Source organism: Trachypithecus francoisi, unplaced genomic scaffold (assembly GCF_009764315.1).
Source record: "Trachypithecus francoisi isolate TF-2019V2 unplaced genomic scaffold, Tfra_2.0 Lachesis_group20, whole genome shotgun sequence".
NCBI classification, from domain to species: Eukaryota; Metazoa; Chordata; class Mammalia; order Primates; family Cercopithecidae; genus Trachypithecus; species Trachypithecus francoisi.
Genome location: NW_022681466.1, coordinates 8,677,856 through 8,686,780, shown reverse-complemented (window position 1 = coordinate 8,686,780; position 8,925 = coordinate 8,677,856). Strand labels below are relative to the sequence as shown.

Here is an 8,925-nt window from a genome sequence, read left to right as displayed (position 1 = left end):
TACATACATATATACATACATACATACATACCAAGAGCGGTATGGAGTGTTTATACTTTGGTAGGTAGAACAGATGTTGATCAAATAATCATATAATCCAAATAAAATGACAATAGTGGTAAAGGGTAAATAGGTACAAGGAGAGAGCAGGGACTCTCCCCTGGTGGAGGGCAGAGAAGACCAGGTTGAGACGGGATGATGAGCAAGGATTAACCAGGAAAAACAGAGGGCTGAGGTTGCTGGCAGAGAAAGCCAGTGCAAAGACCTTTGGCCTGTGCAAAGGTCCTGTGGCCGCAAGGAATGTGGTCCACACAAGCAATGGGAAGAGGGCCCTGGAGGTCGAAGCCCAGAGAGGAGGAATCAGGTTTTGTAGACACATTAAGGAATTGGATTTTTATCCTAAGAGGAGTAGGAAGTCAGAGAAAGGTCTGAGAGGGAAGCAGGGCTAGGCAATCTAATTTGCATTTTGCAATCTTGGTTCTCAGTGAGCTGTGGAGTGACCGGACTGGACGGACCAGAGTCCGGTTAGGAGTCTAGGTTGTGCTTCAGGCAAGAGGAAATGCTGGCTTGGACCTAGGTTGGGGAAAGGGAGAGATGGGAATGTATTCGAGCGAAATTCCAAAGATAAAATCATCCAGACCTGGGGTTGGGCTGCATCTAAAGGTTGAGCTGGGGCGCGTGTTGTCAGGGATGACTCAGGATTCCAGCAGGAGCAGCAGGATGGCAGGTGGTACCTTTGGCAGAGAGAGGAAAGAGCAAGAGAGGACGGGCTGGCTCTGGGCATGCTGTGTTGTGTGTTCAATGCCTCCAAGGGGAACTGCCAGGTGGGCACTGGGATATACGGTTTGGTGTGCAGAGGCGGGGTCTCTGCTGGAAATGTAACTCTGTGAGTCATCCAGGTAGAGGTGGGAACTGAGCTGTGGGACGAGATTGCTCAAGGCCCTGCTCTCAGGAAATAGTCAGACAGTCCAACCAAAGGTATACACAAGGATGTCCGTGGGAGCCCTATTTATGAGACCAAGAGATTTAAAACAAGCAAGTCTTCAATACTAGGTAAAGTTCTCTGATTGGGTGGGAGAACGTGCTTGGCTGTGGCGAGTGTAAATGAAGGCCACAGGAACCATCTCGGAACAAGTAGAGGTGGTGGTTATACAACATTGTGAATGAACTAAAGGCCCCTAAGTTGTTCATTTTCAAATGGTTAATTTTGTGTTATGTGAATTTCACTTTAATAAATTACTTTTTAAGGCCGGGCGTGGTGGCTCACACCCGTAATCCCAGCACTTTGGGAGACTAGGGAGACGCAGATTGCCTGAAGTCAGGAGTTGAAGACTACCCTGATCAATATCGTGAAACCCCGTCTCTACAAAAAAGTACAAAAATTAGTCGGGCATGGTGGCAAGGACCTGTAATCCCAGCTTCTCTGGAGGCTGAGGCTAGAGGATTGCTTGAACCTGGGAGGCAGAGTTTGCAGTGAGCTGAGATCGCACCACTGCACTCCAGCCTGAACAACAGAGCAAGACTCTGTCAAATAAAATAAAATAAATAAAACAAAATAAAATAAAATAACATACAATACAATAAAAATTGTTTTTTAAATGAAGGCTACAGGTACCATATGTAAATAAAGATTTTACTTTTTTGTTTTTTGAGACACAGTTTCACTCTGTCTCCCAGGTTGGAGTGCAGTGGCACGATTTCAACTCACTGCAAACTCTGCCTCTCAGGTTTGAGTGATTCTCCTGCCTCAGCCTCCCAAGTAGCTGGAATTACAGGCACATGCCACCAGGCCCGGCTAATTTTTGTATTTTTAGTAGAGGCGGGGTTTTACCATGTTGGCCAGCTTGGTCTTGAACTCCTGACCTCAAGTGATCTGCCCACCTTGGCCTCCCGAAGTGGTGGGATTACAGGCGTGAGCCACTGTGCCTGGTCAGATTTTGTTCTTGTAGAAAACAGAAACATAGGCCGGGCGCGGTGGCTCAAGCCTGTAATCCCAGCACTTTGGGAGGCCAAGACAGGCGGATCACGAGGTCAGGAGATCGAGACCATCCTGGCTAACACAGTGAAACACCGTCTCTATTGAAAAATACAAAAAGCTAGCCGGGCGAGGTGGCAGGCACCTGTAGTCCCAGCTACTCAGGAGGCTGAGGCAGGAGAATGGCATAAACCCGGGAGGTGGAGCTTGCAGTGAGCTGAGATCCGCCCACTGCACTCCAGCCTGGGTGACAGAGCGAGATTCCGTCTCAAAAAAAAAAAAGAAAAAGAAAGAAAACAGAAACATAAAACATAATAAATGTGAAACATAAAACATAATAAATGTAAAACATAAAAATACAGGAAGGCAACACACCAAGTATGACTTATTTTCTTCACTGTATTTTTCTCTGTTTTCCATGTTTTCTATAATAAACTTATTTTACTTTCACATTTTGGAAAAAAAAAGATATACATGATATATACTGATATGTCCAGGAACATATCCATGTGCAATGATTATATTATATCCATCATATTTTTATCCATGGACACTTTTTTAAAAAAATCAATGTTAGTGTATCATTTTATTTTATTTATTCATTTTTTTAGACAGGGTCTTGCTCTGTCTCCCAGGCTGGAGTGCAGTAGTATGATTATAGCTCACTGCAGCCTCGACCTCCTGGGCTTAAGTGATCCTCTGGCCTCAGCCTCATGAGTAGCTGGGACTATAGGTGCCTGCCACCACATCTGGGTAATTTTCAAATTTTCTGTAGAGATGGGGTCTCACTCTATTGCCCAGGCTGTTTCCAAACTCCTGGGCTCAAACCATCTTCCCACCTTGGGCTCCCAAAGTGCTGGGATTACAGGCATGAGCCACTGTGCCTATCTCAGTGTTATTATATATATAAACTATATATATCAGGTTCAAGTGATTCTCCTGCCTCAGTCTCCCAAGTAGCTGGGATTATAGGCATGCACCACCACACCTGGCTAATTTTGTATTTTTAGTAGAGATGGGGTTTCAGGCCAGGCACAGTGGCTCATGCCTGTAATCCCAGCACTTTGGGAGGCCGGGGCAGGTAGATCATGAGGTCAAGAGGTCGAGACCAGCCTGGCCAACATGGTGAAACCTCGTCTCTACTAAAAATACAAAAATTAGCTGGGTGTGGTGGCGCACGCCTGTAATCTCAGCTACTCAGAAGGCTGAGGTAGGAGAATCACTTGAACCCAGGAGGAAGAGGGTGCAGTGAACCAGGATCGCACCATTGCACTCCAGCCTGGGCTACACAGTGAGACTCTGTCTCAAAACAAAAACAAAAACAAATTAGCTGGGCGTGGTGGGCACCTGTAATCCCAGCTACTCAGGAGGCTGAGGCAAGAGAATCGCTTGAACCCGGGAGGTGGAGGTTACAGTGCGTCGAGATCATATGATTGCACTTCAGCCTGGGCAACAGAGCAAAAACTCCACCTCAAAAAAAAGAAAAAAGAAAAAAAGAGACGAGGTTTCAACATGTTGGTCAGGCTGGTCTCGAACTCCTGACCTCAGGTGATCCACCTTACCTCGGCCTTCCAAAGTGCTGGGATTATAGGAGTGAGCCACTGTGCCCAACCAGTGTTATTATATTTTAAAGGGTCTTTTGTTTTATCTTTGATTAATGAAAACTTTTACAAGTAAACTCACTGTTATTAGGACCTAAAGCAAGTTTCGGTTTGTTTCTGGGTTTGGGTGGTTTGCTCTACAGCCGATTTTCAAGCAGTCGTTCACCATCCGTTCCTGACGTGCGGTTTCCACGTAAGCCTGCGTTCTGTGGCATATATATGATGCAGAGTCTGAGATCACGCAGCTCACACACACTGATTCCCTCCCTACAAGGCAGGGTTCTGGGCCTGTCAGTAACTGAGGCCCACAGAGGCCTGAGCTTCCCCCGAGACCAGGTGAGCCAGGGCACAGCCCCAAGCCGGGAGGGTCAGGCGCTCCTGGTCCTCCACACCAGGCTTCTGACAGCTGCTGGGCTCCCCTGAAGAGCCCCCCTCCCAACCTGGATTCATGACAAGCACATCCTCAGGGAAGGCGCTTCCCTCCCTCACCAGCAGCCTGAGCAGGGCACGGCTCCTCCGGATTAACCTGGGGACCACAGATGCTAGAGACACCCCCCCTTCCCACCTTCTTTAGCGAATCATTCCACTGTGGGGAGCCTGGAGCAGCTGCGTCCCTTGTGTTGCTCCTGCCTGCTGCAGGGTGCACTCTGTCCTGTGCATAGGTGTCGCAGTCATACAGAAAAGAGGGCTCCGAGGTCACAAAGTGGCAACAATTGAATGTGAAATCTTCACAGCCTTCTCTTCATTGCTGGGCTTCTCAGAGCCCGTAGTAGGCTTGTAGGGGCTGTGGGTCTCCATAAGGCTAGGTCATGCAACATTTCCCTCATGTATTGACCCCAGAAACTTTTCATCACAAGGCACCTTGCCGGTTCCATAAGATACCCGTTGGGGAACATGGGCACTGTGGGATGGGGGTGGAGGGGCATCCATCAGTCACCGCAAGGCCGAACACTAGAGGTCAGCCAGGCGTCCAACCCCAGCGCCACATGAAGACTCCTCCCAACCTTGGCTTGGTCCTCCCTACCAATGTTACCTCCTGCTGGCCTTGCCTGCTGCTCCTCTGTCCCTCCACATCCCTCCTTGCAGGGGGAGGAGCTAGGATGGGCTTTCCCTGAGGAAACTGCCACTCCAGGGTGAGAGGAAGGCATGGGACTGGCGTCCTTCCTGACACTTCATCTGTGCCTTTTGCTCCGGGGGAAGAGAGAGATCCCAGAGAAACATCAACAGAAAAGCCCGAGGCAAGCTTCCATCTAGAATCTCATCCTTTTTTTTTTTTTTTCCTGAGATGGAGTTTTGCTCTTGTTGCCCAGGCTAGAGTGCAGTGGCACGATCTCAGCTCACTGCAACCTCTACCTTCCAGGTTCAAGCAATTCTCCTGCCTCAGCCGCCTGAGTAGCTGGGACTACAGGCGCACGCCACCATGCTCGGCTAATTTTCGTAGAAATGGGGTTTCACCATGTTGGCCAGGCTGGTCTCGAACTCCTGACCTCAGGTGATCCACCGACCTCGGCCTCCCAAGTGCTGGAATTACAGGTATGAGCCACCACGCCTGGCCTAGAATCTCACCTTAATTTCAGCTTTCCCTCTTACTCACCTCATGAGCACTCCGGACCTGCAGGAGGGGCCAGTCACTGCCCTAGCCTCCCTTGTGTGTTCCCACTCCACGCTGCTCAGGCCTTCCAGTCCCCAGCATGTTCTTTCCACGGACTCTGATCTGTCCTTAGCGGGGAGGGGCATCTCCTGCCTTGGGGCTGCTTTCTCTGAACAGCCAGACCATGCACTCGTCTCAGCTTTGGGGGTGTCCCGGGTCTCTCTGCACATTGTTATCTTCAGGAACTTTAAAAAATACCCACCCCAGAACAACTAAATCAGAATCTCTGGGCCTGGAGCTTTCTTCAGAGCGGTCTGGGCTGAGAACCGTGGGTCTGGTAAAGGGAACCCAGATATCAAGGTGGAAACTCCAATTCCGCTACAAACCAGCTCTGTGCTCTTGACACGGCCCTTCAACGTCTGAGCCCAGTTTTCTTATCTGCTCTGTGGGGGACAGCAATGCCCATGCCATGGGTGGGGTTGGGGATAATATACCTATTGTTTCAGTCTTCTCTTCCTGGGGCGCTACTGCACCCCCAGGTAGATGGCGGTGATGGAGGGCAGGGAGCCTGACTACAGCCCGGACGCCAGTGCTTCCCTCAGCGCTGTGTGCAGAGACGCCTGATGAAGATTTGATGACGGATTGAAAAGCCACTGCAGGACCAACCTGGGAAATTGAGCCCCACGCAGGCCTCTCTCACCACAACCGGCCAGGTAGAGAAAACCCAGGTGTCTCCACTTATCACAAGAGCAATCGCAACACAGCTGTCAAGAGTAAATGACTCTTAATTTGCTTTCATTAAAAACATAAATAAATACAGGGCCTGCCAAGCAGCGCTGGTGGGGGTGTTGCGAAACGGGCTGTGGGCCCACAGGGGCTGCAGCTGCAGGTGGCTCAGGTCACAAGGAGCAGAGTCAGGAGAGGGCCGAGGCCAGCCTGTAACAAGTTCTCACCCGTCCAAGGCAAAAGGAGATAAAAGAGGACAATGCAAAGAGTTGGTTTTGTAAAGCTGAAGGTGTTCAAAGGACTGGTCTTCACTCTGGGTTTTTTTTTTCCTTCGTGTGTGTGTGTGTGTGTGAGAGAGAGAGAGAGAGAGAGAGAGGAGAGAGAGGAGAGAGAGGAGAGAGAGGAGAAAGAGAAAGTGTCCTCAAAAAATAAAACCATGCTATCTAGTAACTGGCCACTGAAAAATTTTTTGTTGTTTTTTGAGACAGGGTCTCACTCTGTCGCCCAGGCTGGAGTACAGCAGTGCAATCATGGCTCACTGCAGCCATGACCTCCTGGGTTGAAGCGATCCTCCCACCTCAGCCTCCCAAGTAGCTGGCACTACAGCTGTGCACCACCACACCTGACTAGATTTATTTATTTATTTATTTGTTTGTTTGTTTGTTTGTTTGTAAAGACAAGGTCTTGTTATGTTGCCCAGGCAGGTCTCCAAATCCTGGCCTCAAGCAATCTTCCTGCCTCAGTCTCCCAAAGTACTGGGATTACAGGCATGAGCCACCACACCTGGCCTGATTTTTTTTTTTGAGAAGGAATTTCGCTCTTGTTGCCCAGGCTGGAGTGCAATGGCGTGATCTTGGCTCACTGCAACTCCGCCTCCCAGGTTCAAGTGATTCTCCTGCCTCAGCCTCCCGAGCAGCTGGGATTACAGGCATGCGCCACCACACCTGGCTAATTTTTTTGTATTTTTAGTAGAGACAGGTTTCTCCATGTTGGCCAGGCTGGTCTCAAACTCCTGACCTCAGGCAATCCACCTGCCTCGGCCTCCCAAAGTGCTGGGATTACAAGCATGAGCCACTGCATCAGCCTGAAAATTTTTATAAATAAGGAAATAAATAAAACATGGCAATAGCAAGTAGTGTGTGTCTTTAGAAATATATGTCTTTTTGGTAACATAAAAACTTAGTGACCCCACTGAAGGCCTCCAGTTTTGAAAAAAAAAAAAGATACTGGATCTCAAAATCCCAATTCCAAAGCCTGGGGAGCTAAGATGACTGCTCCAACACCAGGGTCAGGGCCAGAACAGCCACAGGCAATCTCCAGCCCTGCCATCTCCCCCTGAGCCCCGCCCCTCATCCCTCCTGGGTCCATCTGACTGACCTCAGTGTTTTGTGCTCAGCTGCCCCGAGCTGACACTTTCCATCTTCTCAGTTCCTCCCCTGGCTGCAGTAGGGCCTCAGAGCCACTTCTTGAATGTGGAGCTGCAGATCTGGCCTGTGAGCCCCCCTGCATGTCTCTTCTGTTTTTTTGAGACGGAGTTTCGCTCCTGTTTTCTAGGCTGGAGTGCAATGGCACAATTTCGGCTCACCGCAACCTCCACCTCCTAGGTTCAAGGGATTCTCCTGCCTAAGCCTCATGAGCAGCTAGGATTACAGGCATGTGCCACCACGCCTGGCTAATTTTTGTATTTTTTTTAGTAGAGATGGGGTTTCTCCACGTTGGTCAGGCTGGTCTTGAACTCCCAACGTCAGGTGATCCGCCCACCTCAGCCTCTTGAAGTGCTGGGATTACAGGCGTGAGCCACCGCACCCAGCCTGCATATCTCTTCCTAGCCAAGAACCTTGGGGAAAAAAAATCACATAACTTCTCTGATACTTTGTTTCATTACCCATGAAGTGAAGTTAATGGCCCCCGCCCCACGCCCGACACCCGAGTTGTTGAGATTTTTGAGCAGACACTACATGGGTGTGTCCACATATAAGTGTTCATCACGTTGCACACTTATAATGTGTGCATTTTTTTGTGTCAATGTCACAATTCAACAAAATAATGTATCAAAAATTAGCAATTAACTTCAATTAGCAAGCAGAAATTGATAGCATTTATCTTGCAAGGAAATTTTATTACCTCCAACTTTTAAATGGGAACAGCGTTTTTTTTTTTTTTTTTTTTTAGACAGAGCGTTGCCCTGTCACCCAGGCTGGAGTGTACTGGCCCAATCTTGACTCACTGCAACCTCCACCTCCTGGATTCAAGCAATTCTCCTGCCTCAGCCTCCTGAGTAGCTAGGACTACAGGCCCACACCACTGCGCCTGCCTAATTTTTGTATTTTTAGTAGAGATGGGGTTTCACCATATTGGACAGGCTGGTCTCGAACTCCTGACCTCAGGTGATGCATCCGCCTCGGCCTCCCAAAGTGCTGGGATTACAGGCATGAGCCACTGCACTCCGGGAACAGTAATTTATTTTTTGTGGCCTGCATGAAGCTGGCAGGGCCTCCCCACTGTGGCGAAAAGAACACTCAGCTGAACTCACATTTGGTTGGTTTGATGAGGCCTTATTTTTAAAAATTAACCTCCAAACCCATTGCATTCCAAAGAACTAAAAATTTATACTGCTTTTCTATTTTTAATGGACTCACAATAAAAGAAAATATTTAAAGCATTAAAAAGGTGGCATTTTTAAGTTCATTTTTCAAATCATCCTGTATAGCAAAGGCAGATAAACTTTAAAAAGAAAAAATTAAAATATATATAGCCATAATTTTTTTAAAGTTAAAAGATATAGCCATGATTAAAAAATTAAAAGCCATTAATTAAAAAAATTAAAAGATACAGCCATAATTTTTTTAAAAGTAAGATAACCATCTCCATATAACAGACACCAAAAATGAGGCAGGGCACTGGAGCCACACATAGGGGTGGGGACAGGGCTTCCCAGCTGTGTACCTGGAGAGGGGAGGAAGTAGCCATGGCCTCAGAGCCCTGGCACCCAGGGACTCAGCACCTGAATGGCAAAATCCCCAGTAGGCCCA

The 8,925-nt window shown here is 48.4% G+C and overlaps 1 long non-coding RNA gene across 1 annotated transcript; it reads right to left on the bottom strand.

Moving 5' to 3' along the window:
* Window positions 1-332: 332 nt before the first annotated feature.
* Window positions 333-4,222, bottom strand: LOC117066468. Its single transcript, XR_004430351.1, has 3 exons — window positions 4,142-4,222; window positions 3,659-3,782; window positions 333-734 (listed from the first exon to the last, which is right to left on the bottom strand). It is a non-coding gene; the product is annotated as an uncharacterized LOC117066468 (long non-coding RNA).
* Between the last annotated feature and the right edge of the window lie 4,703 nt (window positions 4,223-8,925).